Genomic DNA, 15,305 nt, shown 5'->3' on the forward strand with positions numbered 1-15,305 from the left:
CATATGCCTCAGCAGTGAGGACTGCTGACTAAGGCCAGAAACCATAGACTCCAGGAAAGTATCAAACGAACGACACGCCTGGTTCAGTCTAACAAGTGGAGACACAGACCCCAGAAGGTACCAAATGAAAGGTACAACTAGTAAGGTCTAACACAGTGAATACAGACCGCAGACGATATTAAATGAAAGATACGTCTAGCAAGGTCTAAAACAGTGAACACAGTGAATACAGACAACATCAAATGAAAGATACGTCTTGTAAGGTCAAAACAGAGGAGACAAACCCTAGACAATATCAAATGAAAGATACGTCTTGTAAGGTCAAAATAGTGTGACTCTGAGAATGAGTTACCAGCATACAGTGTAAATTGCTGGCGAAGCACCGTTACCTTAAAGCCATGAATTATAAGGTAACCCGAGATACTCGTAACCATACCGACTAGAGTTCCAGACGCCCTACAAGCGTCTATAAGATGTGACATTTGTCACCCATTGGCTTGGTAGGCCGGGACTGTAGCTAGCAGTCGGGGTGTGGGGTTGTCAATCCCGTATAGATCTATACACACAATGTCCGCTCTCCCTACAGGAGACTCTGGTAACCAACTAGACGACGGAAAAGGCCGTGTCCTGAAGATGCATCCCAAATAGTGGGTAGAGACTTCCAACTAGTGGGTTTCTAATGTAAGTGGTGAACTAGAGGTAGAGACTCTTAACTGAATTGACTGAAGTAAGCCCGTATGTCTATGTTTGTATACATAATATATAAGTAATGAATTAAACGACCTTCGGATGGATATCTGATCCCACCAGACCACATCTCAACGAAGAAAAGGAAATAGGGCGGATGAGCCTTCCTAAGTCCTTCATTCATTATCTATATGCATCTATACAAGCACAGACATACATCTAACCACGACTGAGTGTGTATTAAGTAGAATTGATTCTTGTGAAGAAGGAGTGTCTAATAAGTGAAGTAGGAGCAGTCGCAAGTAAAGTAGGAGTGTCGAACAAGTATAAGCGTATCATGAAGTAGAGACGACAATAAGTGAAGTAAGAGCATATCGAGTATAAGTGAAGTAGAGTCGATATTAAGTATAAGCGAAGTAGAATCGTATCACTAAGTAAGAGTGTGAATAAGCATGAACGTCCATCAGGTATAAGTGACTTCAAGTATAAGTGAAAGCGTTACAGAGTATGAGTATAAGTTAAGTATAAGCGAAGCAGCAGTATTAAACAAGTAGAAGTATATGTCGAAAGAGGGAAGCTCTGATGAAAAACCTTTATGTCCGGAGAAAATCACAATTTGTATTCTTTTGTAAAATATGTTTGAAAACCATAGAAAATCTTTCATGAACCAGTTTGAAATGAAACTTTGATAAAACAGTAAAAGTAAGAACTTGAACAAGTGAAAAACCTTTTAGAAAACCATTTATAGTGTCCTACTCGGTAAAACAACATACAATGTGGTAAAATCTTGTGCATGCGGGTTATCAATCACATGTGATTGATATGATAACTGACATGTTTAACTTGTATTCCCCCCCCCTATAAAACATGTAAAAACATTTAAAAGGTTCATTCAGGGGTATGAACTCACCTGGTGTAAGTAGGTCCGACGAAGGTGCCGTTTGGGCGTTCGGTGTCACGCAAGGACTTGAACACACAAAATGACCTATTTAACATATGATAACATATGTTCACATACAATTAGCATATTTAATACTAATTAAACAAATATACGCGCTCACAGGAGCGGAAAACACTTTGGTTAAGCGTTTGGGTGTCCTGGGTAGCGTCTAAAGGTGCGTATGGCTTAGGAATGGAGTTTACTCTCCAAGAGTAAACCCCTAACACCATGTTTATGGCCCAGGGACTACTCACCATGATTTTACGGTCGTAAACTCATGGTGATGGGTTCTAGGGTGGTTTAAGGCTTCTACTTGCTCATGGAATTATTCTAAGTACTTTTCCTAAAAGGCATGAGTGGTTTTAAGGCTTCTAAGGGCTTTATATTGGAGTTTACGGCCTAGGAACAACTCCTAAGGGAGTTTACGGCCGTAAACTCTCGTCCTTAGAGTTTTGTGAAGTTTAAAGCCCCTAATACCTTGCTAGCAATTTATAATGAAGTGTGATGCTATTTTGGGGGATTAAAACTATCATTTGGATGTGTTTTGGGGAGTTTACGGCCTAGACACTTGCTTGGGCCGTAAACTCCTTTTAATCCCTCCATTTCTTGTGTTTAAGCCCTTAAATCCTTCCTAGCATTTTATAGAAATAATCTAAGGTCATTTGGGGAACAAAAACCAACATTTTGGCTTGATTTGGGGAGTTTACGGCCTTGACACATGTCTGGGCCGTAAACTCCTATTAATCTACCAATTCTTAATGTTTAAGTGATCTAAACCCAAGAGAATAAGCCCCTAATTTATGTGTTAAGCCCTAGGGTGGTTTGGGAGTGTTTTGGAGGCATTTTGACATAGTTTAGAGGTGTTTACGGCCTAAGCAAGTGCTTGGGCCATAAACTCTCTTTTAAGCCTCAAAATGATTGTTTTAGATGTGCAAACACTCCTAGGCTAATTCCTCTATTTATTTCCAAGTCATTGGGGACAAGTTTGGGTCATTTTGGCCTTAAATAGGGTGTTTACGGCCTAAGGAGGATCTTAGGCTGTGAACTCCTTTTCCATTGCTTCTAAGTCCGAATTTTGGGCCATAAATATGAATCAATATGTTTAAAATAGGCTAGGGTAAGCGAACTTACAATTTGGAAGCGTTTGGTTGCGGATTCGGGGCGAAAACGGGTCTAGAAAGAGAGTATAGAGAGAGAGTGTAAAAAGTCTCCAATGGACTCCACTCACCCTTATATAGGGTTCCGAGTCGGGGCTCAGTGGAATTTTACCCGATACTGTCGTTAAACGGGGCTTTTGGTCGCACCCGATTTAGTGGTCGTAACAATAAAACTTAAGATTTTCCAAATAAATGGAAATGGGTGTTATGTGTTTTAATTTCTTTTTATCACGACTTAACGACATGTTATATGTAAACAAATGGAATGTTTATTAAATTGACGCCCTCTAATTAACGGAACTTTTATACAGTGAAATATTCCGTTAACGGTAACGGGGAAATGTAACGGGACAACTTGGGTTGTCACACAAGCTCATGGAGATCATAGGTAAGCAGCATACCGACGAAGAGAAGAGGCGTGAGAGAGAAAGAGTGGAAATGCTAGAAATCCGACGACGGTGGAGCCGGGGAGGAGGTGAGCAGCCCACCGGTGGCATTTTTCTTCCATGAAGTTTTGTGACTACTTTTTTGACGGCTACATTTTTTGGGGTTTACTTTATTATCCAAAACTCAAACATTGAGTTGAAAAACTTGTAAATTAAATTAGAATTTTGGTATTTTTTTATAGATTTTAGCTATATAGTTTTCTAGTTTACTTTTTCTAATCGAAGTTTGGCTGTTTTGATTCTATCAACGATTTTCTAGTGTTTTTGTTAATTTTTCAGCAATTTTCTAATTTTTTGTTAATTGATTATTTAGTCTCTTACTTAATCAGACATATAAACTACATGTTTGGAACATATATATATATATATATATATATATATATATATATATATATATATATATATATATATATATATATATTAGCAAGCCTAAAACCGGGGGGGCCATGGCCCTTCCTGGCCCTCAAGAGGCTCCGCCATTGCACTCTCCTCTTCCATCCATTTATGGAGATTTTGGTGCTTTGGAGAAGAAAAATATATTATTGGTGCTTAGATCTAGCAAGCAAGTTCCCTCACCACCTTAAAGATCATACCTTAGACCATGGTAAATCCTCAAGTTCCAACCTTTCTGAATTGTTCTTCGAAGATCTAGACTTTTATGCCCTTTTCTTCATGTTGGAGGTGGTTTGAGTGGTTAGATTCCATAATGTTGGCAACTTTATGGATCCATGAGGTCCATTTGAGGTTTGGTGTGCTAGATCTACGAGTTGGTTGAGTTTTGGTCCCATAAATGAGATTTGGATCTCATTTTCACCATTTTGACCTAATCAAGTTCAAGACATGCACTTGACATGCATGTCCATAAAATAAAATTTTTTATGTTGCTTTTGATGTATGAAAGCCCTCTGGAAAGTTAGAATGGATGACTTAATGGATTAAGGACTTAAGACATTAGGATGTAACATCAGACGTGGCTTACGTCGTGACACAGGGAGTGTCACGACGTGAGAGTGGTTTTTATGCGAATGTTTCTGCTGTCCGAGCTCACGACATAACCAAGGAAGGTTCACGTCGTGAGGTTTGCTGAGTGGATCATCTGGGATCAATTTGACTGAGTTGAAGCGAGTTGAGCTGGAATTTGGCCGAGTGCGTTCTCACGATGTGACCAAGGACTAGTCACGACGTGAGTGTCAACTGATGGAAATGTTGACCGTTGACTTTGAGTGTTGACTTTTGGTGGAGTTGACTTTTGGTCAAATTACTAGTTTAGAATGTGGACTAATGGTTTACCTTGTGTGGTTTGTTAGGAGGTGTATGACACTCGTTCGATGGTTGTGTGTTGTGGATTTTGTCGGCTAAGTGAGTTACCTTCACTGTATCCATGGTTCGAAGGCACCAATGTTGGCCCATTAGTTGATGTTTATAGTAAGATGATTGTCTTTGTGATAATTATATGGTATGCTAGTATTTGTTGATGTTTATGTGGTTATTTGACTATGATATTATGTGGTAGTGGTAGTGGTAGGGGTGAAATAGACTCGGTATCCGGTGGAAATAGACCGCATGGGATTACAAGCACTCAGATATGCTTGATAGTATTCAGTTGAAATAGACCGAAGGGGATTGCAAGCACCCAAATATGCTTGATATTATCCGGTTTAAATAGACCGAAGGGGATTTCAAGCACCTAGATATGCGTGATAGTATACGGTTGAAATAGACCGAAAGGGGTAGGTGAGCACCCAAATATGCTTGGCAGTATGCATGTTTAGTATGTGGTATATTGGGGAAGCTCATTAAGCTTTGTGCTTACAATTTTCAGTTTATGTTTTCAGGTACTTCTGTTTTGAACGGGAAGAGTTCGGGATGACTGCATTACACACACCACATTGTTCTGTATATTACATGACTCTGATGCACTTGGATGTTTATTATACACTCTAATTCACTATGGTTTTTATGATATTGTTTTGGACAATGGTTTTATTAATTTATAAATCAAAAATTTTAGTCTAAATTTTGGGGACGTTACATTGGGGAAAATATTATTAATGGATAATGTTTTGACATTTAGGATTTAGGTTGAGCCGGTACTTTGGAGCATAGTATTGATCAACTATTTGGTAGATTATGAGGTGAGTTTTCCTCACTGTACTTACAGGTCAAAGGCACCAAGTCCAGCTCATTGGATTGATATTCTTTTATACATTGATTTATGATATGCTGAGAATGGGATAAATCAGTATGGTTATATGATAGTTACGTGTATGTGTAGACCGATAGATCTTTAGGACTATCTGTGATTTATGGTTGCATGATTGTTTGTTTGTTGAATATGTTTGTTATATGTTATATATCGACACATTGTGGTGGGTTGAGACTTTACTACATTGTGCGTGAGTCAACAGACCGGGGGTATTCCAGTCTGATGACTGAGTGGACCCGAGGGTATTCCAGTCCGATAACGGAATGGGCCCGATTATATTGGTATTCTAGTCTGATGACTAAGTGGACTTGTTGTATGTTGGCATTCCGGTTCGACTAATTGGGCCAGGGGTAATCCAGACCGATGGCTGTGGACCCGTGGGTATTCCAGTCTGATGACCGATTGAACCTAACATACTTGTTTGTATATGATATGTGTATTGTGTGGTGGTACTTTGGGGGAACTCACTAAGTTTTGGCTGACAGTTTTTGGTTATGGTTCCAGGTATTTCAAATGACCGTGACAAGGTGAATGTGTGACCGTATACATCTTGATTTTATGTTGTTGATCTTGATAGACTCTGATTTTAAATAATATTTTTGGAAACAATGGTTTCGTAAACCCTTTTATTAGTAAATAGTTGTTTTGAAAAGTTTAAATTGATTATGATTTTTGAGATGTTACATTAGGTGGGTTCGTTTGAAATAAACTTGAAATCTAGGTTTTTTTTTTTTCTGATGGGTTTGTTTGTTGTGTTCTTCAAATCTTTGTTTGGTTCATCAGAGTTTGTTCATGGCGTTCTTGAGAGCTTCTTCAGATTTGAGTGTATGGGTGTGTTATATCAGAAATTGAAAACCATTACAACGATTTCGTTTTTACTAGTTTTATCACAACTGTTTTTGAAAAAACCATCTAGTTCGATCTGGTCTAAGAAATAGTATAAAAAAGATTGTTACTAAACCACTCTCGTCCCTGATCAACCAATTAAATTGATATAAAAGAAATTGATAAATTATGGTGTGAAACAAAAATCACTAACACCGTTCAATGAGTAAAGATTATACTCTCAATATCAAATTGAGTTCATCAACAATCACATGAAACATGTGAAAGTACACGGTGATTCTATCAAAAACTTTTTAGTAGCAACATCTTACAACACATTACATTTATATCATTTGAAAATGAACAATTTAAATGACTGCATTTTAATGTCAATGCTACTTATTCTCAGAGTACAAACAAACTTTGGGTGTTTATCATTTAACAGGTTTATATATATATATATATATATATATATATATATATATATATATATATATATATATATATATATATATATATATATATATATATATATAGTTTGGTTCACAATCAAACATGGAGGCTTAATTGATATTTGGATACGTAATTGTGTTTGTAAATTTTTTTAACCTGGTTGAAGTTTTGTTGAACATATATGTTTTATTTTGCCAAAATGTGTAGATTTTATTAGAACTTCACATAAAGATCAAGAAACATGTGACAAATCTTGTTATTCTAATCATAATTAAAGTACACTAATAATATCGTAACGATGTTATCAATTTTTTTCTCATTTGTTTACAATTATACAAACAAGAGTAAAATATCAAATAGTTAAAATGAATAAGTGAACCAATAGTTTTATTATTTTATGTTTATTAAATTACATATTAAAATATTGTTTTTTTTTGTTCCTACGGAAATAGTATCCCAACTTCCCAAGCCAACCGAATACCATCTTCCTCAGCGTTGCCCTGTTCTTTCTCCCCATATCAAGGCCATATCTTCCCCAACTCCAATTTATGAAATAACTATCATCTCTTACATCTTTCTCAAATTTCTATCACCAGATGATGGCGATCAAATATGATCACACTTTCCCAATTTTGCCTAACATCAATCGATTAAAAAATTATCCCACGATTCTCATCCCTTTCCATCAGACCTCCAAATCCATTAATGGTGGAACAATTACAATCACCCGTCCATCTCTAATTTCTCTTTATCGATCCTTTTTTTGGGATTTAGACCTGACAACATTTCTCGATTACTACGTATGAAATGAGTACAAGATCAAGGAGCCCAAGCACCATGGAAGAGATCTTCAAGGGCATTATCACACTTCCTACTTACGGTATATCTATTCTTCTTCGACATTATTTTGTTTGTATATTATACATGTTATTAATTCATTTTCGTTGATGGAACATGGATTATACTCGATCTATATCCACTTCTATTTAATTTAACTTTTTAATACCTTCGTCAAACATACTCCAATTGATTGATTAATTATGTCATGACAATATCTTGTGTTAAACTTGACGTGTTCCTTAGTTTATCTTTAAAAATTCAATCATGTAAAGTATACATTAATCTAACTAATTTTATATATAAGAATATATGTTGCTAGGAGTCTAAATTTTGCATTTTAGTACTTATCAAGGCTCTTGTAAAGTCAATTATCTACTCGGATATATATGATTACTAGACTCATGCAATGTTAATTTAAAAAAAGAAAAAAATTAAATATAAAGGTCAAAATATTTGAAAACTTTGAATTTATAAGAAAATAAGAAAAATAATGAATTGCTATAATGAAAATGTTTTTTATCTTTTAAATTTAAACAAGTAATTTAAATAAAAAAAATAAACTAATGAACTTTAATTGTAGTAATTTTGAAATTAAAAGATAAGTTTATTAATTAAATTAATATTCATTTATTGTTATATTTATTATAGTTATTATATTAAAATATGGGAAGTGATTCGTACACAACAGTTTTTTGTCGTACACAACAATTCATGCATTATATAGTTGTACAGTACAACATTTTAAAGCACCAATTGTTGTGTACGGAGAAAAATTATTGTGTACGAATCAACTCCCTTAAAATATTATGTGGAATTTAATAAAACAGAAAAGTACATATGGAAATAAATCTAATTCAAAATAACCACAAAATGACATTTGACAAATTAAATGAGAGTATGACAAGTGACAAAAAAAAAAAAAAAAACTCTTATTTATTAGAAAGGATAGTAAAGTAATGTCATGTGTGAATGTATGTAGTTATAAAAGTAATGGTAATCATAATAAAAGATGAGCGAATATAAATGATTAATAAAACGTTTGTATATCAAAGTTTTATATGAAAAAACAAACCCTATGAATGTGATAAACTTCTTTCAGGATAAGAGATAAATGAAAACTAATAATAAAAGGTGAGTGAATATAGATGATTAATAAAACTTTTATATATTAAGACAATAAAAGTTTTATATGAAAAATAAAAGGTGAGAATGTGATAAACTTATTTTAGAATAAGAGAAATGAAAACTAAGTTGTATTTTCTGGAACAAAAAAAAAATCCTCTTTTATTATTTAAATATAGAATCTTTTTTTTTTCAGAGAATAACTTTTTCAAATCATTTGTACTATATTACTTTCTTAAATAGTCATAATCTACAAAATATTTAAAACACTAATTTTATCACAATTTAGTCAACATAAATACAACAAAATACTATATTTTATAACTTGTTTTCACTACGATTGATTTATGTATTTATTGTATAATCATTTCAAAATGTAAATTACTAAATCCACATTTTCTAGCATACAATAAACCATATGTATTTTATTTTTGACATGTGAGATATGAAGTTGCAACTTGCAAATCACCTTGATGCCCTACCGAGAGTATCTACAATAAAAAATAAAATTTTCAATACCATTTTTGATGTAATATAACATCACATAAACAAACTAATTTCATGTTCTTGAGTTTTTTTTTTTTCAAGAAAAAATTTGTTATTGAGGTTTTTAATGAAGGAAATGAAGGAAATAATGGAAAGAAGGAAATTGTATCTTCTCTTCCTTTTTCTTCCGGTTGCCCAAAAATAGAAGGAAATATTTCATGAAAAATAAGTATATTTGGATGAAACTTAAAAAGTTTGTTATCGAGGTTTTTAATGAAGGAAATGAAGGAAATAATGGAAAGAAGGAAATTGTATCTTCTCTTCCTTTTTCTTCCAGTTGCCCAAACATAGAAGGAAATATTTCATGAAAAATAAGTATATTTGGATGAAACTTAAGAAGACATCTCCTTTCATTTCATTACTTAAAAAAAACGAAAACAAAATGTAAAAGACTTAACAAACATCAACTATATAGAATCATTTTTACGGAGTTTATTTATGGTTTCGTCAATATCAATAAAACACAAGATTGACTGATAACCCTTGTAGCAACATAAACAATACAATGTGTGATATGTGCCTCGCAATCCCACCCAAGTAATCTTTGCTACCCCATTACCTCTTTATCCTAATCGGATCGTACAAAACCCTCAAAACAAAGCAAAACTCATTTCACAAACTACAACCCTCATTATGAAGCACAAAACATTCTCACAAAACACAAACCATTTTCGCAAAGCACAATCCTCATCGCAAAGCAAATACTATTTTCACAAAGCTCGACCCTTATTAGAAATCACAACTCTCTTCACACCGCACAACCCTTTTCCACAAAACACGACCTCTTATAACACAATTCAGACCATACAAAAACATTCCACCTTCAACCCGATATATAGTTAACCTCTACAACTAATAACAACTCTAAGAAAGTAAAATAGCATCAGAATGCTCCATCATTATCATATAAAAGCACACAACATAACAATCCTAGTATATATATATATATATATATATATATATATATATATATATATATAAACTCACATGACCACATAAATACAAATAGATAAAATTAGACTCGAAATTATTTGATTTGATATGTGTGCACTGAAAACTAATGTACCACCTTCGACTTCAGAATAACTTATTCAACTCACCACTTCATAATTCTTAAATTAATCAAGAAGAATCGAGACAAATTTTACAATGTTTATTCTCTTATGATCCAAGACCACATGCTCTCTTCTTGATCTAGAACCATTGCTGTTATGAAATTTCTCTCTAGATGATTTTGTTCATGTATTGATTGCCTATCGCATATATACATAAATATCAAGATAATGCCTTACGAATCACATATATACATATACAACTAGTATTATATTTATGAAATAAATATTGATAATATACTTTTTATTACGAAGCATGCAACAACAACAATTATATCTAGCTTATATAAAACCATGTTTTTTTTCCCACCAATCACAAAGTCATATATTTTATAATCGTTTAATTACCTAGTCGATCAATTATAGTCAATCTAATCTAAGTGCTAAAACCATCTCATCCAAGTTATTATTTCCAATTATTTATTTTAAAATGGTAAATATTTATTTTATATTAGTAGTTAGGAATATTAAATATAAGATACATTGTGTATTTATATTGCATTTTAATTGGGAATATAAAATATAAGATACATATTGTATGTTTTTATACATGTTAGAGCTCTTGTTTACACACAGCCCCACTTGATACAAAAATCCTATTGTACTTATACCCATTAGGTCCTTCATTCACAATGGATGATTGTTAATCATTTAAACGGGTGTCAATTAATTAAATGTTGCCTTATAATTTATAAGGTTAATTGTATATATTTGTTGTTGAAACATGCGGGGGCAATGAAGACTCTGAGAATGACCGTTGGATTTTCACTTGTTTAAAAAAAAAATCGTTATATTTTCTTGTAATTTAGGATTTTAGGTAAACGCCTATAATAATATACTATTATACCATCCCTTAAATTAATCGAAAACAAACCCATAGTTATATATGTTCCCATTGTTTACTCGTATATCCAACTTTATAGCTCAATTTCTTGCTTTTTGTGTAGGCTTTCCCACTTTTAGGTTTTTTTTTTTTTTTTTTTTTTTTTTTTTTTTTTTTTTTTAATATTTTAAAATTTAAACGAATTGTTTTGTTATGAAAGATGTTTACGTTGTCAACATTTTGATATTTAATTTAACTTTTGTAAAAAATCGAATTGTTTAATTATAGAGACAATGATTTTACTGCTCGTTGACAAATATTTCTATTAATTTAAATACGATCTTTTGAATATTATAAAATATGATAGTTTACATTATTATAAAATATGTTAGTTTACATTATTATTGATAAGGGGTTTACTAACTATGCTCAGTTTAAATAATTAGATATAAAAGTATTGGATTCTAAACATTGGTGGAGGGGAGCAATTGGTTGGACATATTCTACCATGGAGAAGGTGTCAATTTCACAACAATACCATGTCCGTTGTTTTCTTTATAATTTTGTTGTTTAATTTAAAGGAAAATGACTCGAGGGTAATTAATTTTTGCGTTTTTACTCATTTGGTCTTTTTTTTTTTTTTTTGTATTCAATATACCATCGAACTTGTTGTTGGTGTTTATCATAGCCCTTTTGACCGACTTTTGATCTGTGATAGCCGGTCAAAGGGTTATGGTGAACACAAACAACAAGTTCGATGGTATATTGAGTACAAAAAAAGGGACCAAATGAGAACAAACGCAACAGTTGGTTACCCTCCTGATTCATTTTCTTTTTACTCATTTACAACAAATCACACGTCATCTCTTACTAAAATTAATGACTATGAGATTCATTATTGCTTCTCTTCAAAACATAACTCACGAAAGGACATTATTCATGCATGTACAACTTTGTAATGCACTTGAATATTTATTAGAGGAATCTTGACTAAGCAGACGCATTTCATGACTACATTTACATTTGCAATCAAATGATTTATCGTATCATGGATTCTAGACAAGTCTACAAACGAGTGGAATCACAAGTGTTGTGATTTTTGAGTTTACTTAGATTTAAGATCGAACTCATTGGATAAGATACATCATCAATATGTACAATATAATGCTGCTTTTGTAAACACATCACCATAATATTGTACATATTGATGTTGTATCTTATCCCATGAGTTCGATCTTAAAGCTAAGTAAACTCAAAAATCACAGCACTTGTGAATCCACTCGTTTGTAGACTTGTATAGAATCCATGATACGATAAATCATTTGATTGGAAATGTAATGTAGTCATGAAATGCGTCTGCTTAGTCAAGATTTCCCTAATAAATATTCAAGTGCATTATAAAGTTGTATATGTGTGAATAATGTCCTTTGGTAGGTTATGTTTTGAAGATAAGCAAGAATAAATCTCATAAAGTCATTAATATCAATAGGAGATGATGTGGGATTTGTTGTAAATGAATAAAGGGAAAATGAATCAGGAGGGTAACCAACTGTTGCGTTTGTTCTCATTTGGTCCTTTTTTTTTTGTACTCAATATACCATCGAACTTGTTGTTTGTGTTCACCATAACCCTTTGACCGGCTATCACAGGTCAAAAGCCGATCAAAAGGGCTATGATAAACACCAACAACAAGTTCGATGGTATATTGAATACAAAAAAAAAGGGACCAGATGAGTACAAACGCAAAAGTTAATTACCCTCAATAGTCATTTTCCCTTAATTTAATCATCATATAAGGTTACATTGGATTGTATATGATAATATGGATTTAAAGATGCTTTTAACAACTTTTTTTTTTTTTCACGTCATATATATATATATATATATATATATATATATATATATATATATATATATATATATATATATGTTCAGGTTCATTTGATACCATTCTAATTTTATAAGACCGTAAGAGCAAATCTAAAAATAATTTTAAAATGCAAAATAAATGGAAAAATCCAAAAATTCTTTTTTTAAATATTATTTTCGAAACTTGAATTAACTAAAAAAAATAAAAAAAATTTAAAAAAAATCCGTTTTTTTTGAAAAATACGTGAAATATTCTGATAGAATATTACACTGACATATTATAAAATATAATTTTAAAATGCAGAATAAATAGAAAAATCTAAAAATTCTTTTTTTAAATATTATTTTCGGAACTTGAATTAACTAAAATAAATAATAAATAATAAATAAATTCTATTTTTTTGAAAAATACGTGAAATATTCTAATAAAATATTACACTGACATATTCTAAAAAATAATTTTAAAATGCAGAATAAATGGAAAAATCTAAAAATTCTTTTTTTAAATATTATTTTCGGAACTTTAATTAACTAAAAAAAATAAAATAAAAAATAAAAATAAATTCTATTTTTTTTGAAAAATACATGAAATATTCTAATAGAATATTACACTGTACATATTCTTAAAAATAATTTTAAAATGCAAAATAAATGGAAAAATCTAAAAATTCTTTTTTTAAATATTATTTTCGGAACTTGAATTAACTAAAAAAAATTAATAAATAAATAAATAAAATAAAAAAAATGCGTCTCACGGTCTCACAAAATATAGGTGGTCTCAAATAAACCTAACCCTATATATATATATATATATATAATATATATATATATATATATATATATATATATATATATATATATATATATATATATATATAGTGTTCTAATTAAATCTACTTATGATTTTGGTATTTATAAATTTCTAAAAATATTTTTACATGAAGTAGTAAGGTAAAATGGTCATTTTCCATCAATCAACATATTCATTCAGATATGCAATCAAACAACATGGTTTTTACTCAGTCATGATTTCATACCTAGACATATTTTTCTAAGTCAGCAACTATCAAACGGGACCTTAGTGTCTTTTGTGATATTTACCCAATAAATTAATATCTACAAAATTCATTGAGTTGTAATGATTTACTAACTAACTTAAACCATGAAAATAAGCTTGAAGAACTCCATGAAGCCATAAGTAAATTTGAAAAGTTCCATTAGATCAAATATCATAAGTACTAACAAATGATAGATTTTTTTAGATCATGTATGACTTATAAATATCAAATTAGGAGTGTTTGTGATTGCTTATTTAAAACATCTTATGCTTTTTTAATAAAATCTTTTAAAAGTAGACAATTGCAAAAGATCAAATGTTGCATGTATCATGCACTACACAAACAGAAATAATCACTAAGTGTTTCTCTTAAAAAAAACAAGCAAATTCTAAAGTGCATTATACACTACCAATTTCCTTCGTAAGCTTCAAATCGCCATTCATTATCTTTCCTTCTGTCTTGGTAACCATGTTTTCTACAACTTTTTATCTTTAATGGTTAGGTTCCGTTTGATAATTGTTGTATGGGAAAATGCGGTCTGAGAAAATTTTATGATCGAGAAAGAAATTATGTTGTTTGATTGTATATCTGACTGACTGTGTTGAATGCTGAAAAAATACCATATCACCATTTTGTTCTATACTGTGATGGATGAAGTTGGTGAATAATTATAAAAACATTCAAATTGTCATACAAAATCAAAATTACACGATAACCATTTAAAAATCCAGATACTAATTCTCATACAAATTAATTAAACATAAATCAATTAAAATCCAAATAGAAGCATACTAAAATTGAAAATAACATACTAATTTGCGCTTTTCAAACTTTATATTGTGCACAAATACAACTCTAAAGTGAACCAAGTGAAAGTAGTTGATTAGTAATTTGCTCACGCAAAGTAGCTATGTATTCGACAACTTCTGAACCTCATTCTATGCTTTGTGTGTTTTCGCCTCAATTCCTTCACCTTGCACATCAGGATTAACCATAACATTCTCTTCAAAATTTGCAAATAATTCATCTTGGATATTGTATCTCCGTATAAAATTATGGACCGCGACACAAACAATTACTATGTTTGTTTGTATCGGAAAAATGATAAGGAGCCATTTGTTATAAGATTGAGAATCTCACCTTCAATAAACCTTAAGCACGCTTAATAACATTTCTAAGTTGTACGTGAGCCCGCGAGCGCCATTAACCCGCGAGTGTTGG

General features: G+C 31.5%; 1 long non-coding RNA gene across 1 annotated transcript; it reads left to right on the forward strand.

Moving 5' to 3' along the window:
• The first annotated feature begins 7,150 nt into the window (after positions 1-7,150).
• On the forward strand, positions 7,151-13,004 carry LOC145090681 (uncharacterized). The gene is made up of 2 exons (XR_013701710.1): positions 7,151-7,594; positions 11,604-13,004. It is a non-coding gene; the product is annotated as an uncharacterized LOC145090681 (long non-coding RNA).
• Positions 13,005-15,305: the final 2,301 nt, after the last annotated feature.

The sequence above is a fragment of the Lactuca serriola genome, chromosome 2 (assembly GCF_051521515.1).
Source record: "Lactuca serriola cultivar US96UC23 chromosome 2, Lser_US96UC23_V15, whole genome shotgun sequence".
NCBI lineage: Eukaryota > Viridiplantae > Streptophyta > Magnoliopsida > Asterales > Asteraceae > Lactuca > Lactuca serriola.